Raw genomic sequence first — 2,345 nt, forward strand, 5'->3', positions numbered from 1 at the left:
ATCGGATGGGAGTCATTTGTAGTTGTGGATGTGGGATTCTTTGAGGAAAGGGAAGAGGGGTTTCTAGATTCCACCTCCCTTAGGTACCACTTTTCTCTCCCTTATTCCTTCTACACTCCTTTCTCTTCTTCCTCTCTATTTCTCACTTCTCTCTCTTTTGTTGTTGGAGTAGTAGTGGGAGTGTGAGAGAGAGCTTTAGGGCTTTATTTGCTAGGTTTGGGCTAAATGGCCTTAAGTTCTAACAATTTTCTTCAGTGGCCCTCTAGAACCCCCTTTTGGCTTTTAGGCAGCTCTATCACCCCCTAGGCCACTAAATTTGGTGTGTAGGTGTCTCATGGCCCAATGAAAGGTCATGCAAAATTTGAAGACAAACGGACGCAGAGTTTTATCGTGCGGTTCCGATCTTTAACTAGCCTTGTGAGGTCCTTTACGTCTGTTAGGGTGGCTCTGAAATTTATAAGATAAGTGCTCTATGGCCCAATGAAGGGCCGTACAAAATTTGAAGGCAAACAAATGTGGGGTTTTATCGTACGGGTCCGATTTGCGATCAATGGTCACCGTTTCACGATTGGGTTCCAGAATTTGTGGATGAGCGTAGAAAAATATTTTAGGCTTTCACCGTAAATATAGAAGAAATCCGACAGCTGTAAAGCCTAATATCTTAGTTTCATTTAAAAGTGTCAGATTTAAATTCTAGCCTTTGGGTCAAGGCTGGGGCGAGTTGCGCTGGGCAAGTGCCGTTGGGACGGCATGGATAATTAATTTCTAGATGTCTACTGAGTCCGTGGTCCCCGTTGTACCACAAGCCCAGTGAGATCTACGGTTTTCTCAATTTTTAGATTTTTCTGACCTTCCTTGGTCGTTGCACGGCCCGCACAAGCTGTTGCCAAGTACAATCAGTATAACTTGACTTGACCACCTTAATGGGATAACCTGGGTTAATTTATTGGTGGTGCCCCTCACACGAGCGATTTAATCGAGCGGTCCTGCAAATCCCACGTGGACGCCCCAGGACCCTATTACAGTTGGATGTGGATATTTATCTCTATTTATTTTTTTAAATTATTTATTATGTCCAAACATGATCTAGAAAACTATACATGATAAATATGGTTGAGGGCCCCTAATAGCTTCTAAGGGTGGGTTGCTCCTAGTGCTGTACACAAGTCGAACCGCATCAAGCTTGGCACATCTCAACTCGGCTCGGTGACTAGCTGACCCCAGCTTGAACTCGATTCGACTCGGTCCTTGAGCTTGCCTGGCCAACTCGGCTCGGTTCGGTCAACAGCTCGGGCTAGTTCGAGCTAAGTTCGAGCCAAGATCAAGCTTGTGCAGCATTTCCTCAAACACATGGAGTGCACTTTCAATTTCTCATAGTATGTAAAACAGTAGAAAAAGCTTACAAGTATTTCGTCAAACGCTCGTTGGTAACATCAAAATCAAGATACAAGGGTATTTATTTCATATCCATACCTTCCTCGCTATCAGCTGACACTTCGTTGATTCATTTCATCAAACACTTGGTGAGCAACATCAATATCAAAATAACTGAGTCACCGAATTGGTTCGATTTGAGTTCAATTCGAGTTGGGGTTCGATCTAAGTCGATTTGAGCTCAGACAATCTTGAACTTGGCTTGAAATTTTTTCGAGCTCCAAAAATCAGCTCGAACTCCATTTTGAACCAAGTCGAATCGAGCCTTTTTGAGTCGAGTAGAGTGAGTTAATCAAGCTTACTCAGATCGTGTACAGTTATAGTTGCCCCAATGAAAAATTACAATAGCTGCATATCATTCATGGAACTCACCGTGAAAAATTAAATTTTTTCTACATAAAATTAACATTTTACCCTTTTAATGATCTATCCCACGACTAGATTATATTTCTTTAGTTTTCTCCTTATTAATAAAGATTTTTTCTAAAGAATATAACTAAGGAGCTATATCAATAATACAAATTAAATAAAAAGAAAAGCTTCTGGAGAAGGCATATCTAGGTGCATATTATCTACTATAGAACTAATAATGAATTAAAATCAAATGCCTATCGCAATTAGCATTTGCGTTAAATAGACTTGAAGAGAAGATTGGACCACAATCCAAAAAAGAAGAAGAAAATAAATAAAATATTATCTAAAATTATTAGGAGAATGATAAGCGGAATAGAAGAAAAGCAGCTTCAAGTCACATTACAGAATCGATTTCCTTAAACGAGTATTTGCCCTCACTATATATTAAATTTAATTTTGCTTATTCTGGTCATTGGCAACTTGTACCTAAGATACAATGAAATTCAGTTTCTTGTAATGGATCTACAATGAGTAGTGTTATGATAGATCTCAAACAA

The sequence above is a fragment of the Magnolia sinica genome, chromosome 10 (genome assembly GCF_029962835.1).
Source record: "Magnolia sinica isolate HGM2019 chromosome 10, MsV1, whole genome shotgun sequence".
Taxonomy (NCBI): domain Eukaryota; kingdom Viridiplantae; phylum Streptophyta; class Magnoliopsida; order Magnoliales; family Magnoliaceae; genus Magnolia; species Magnolia sinica.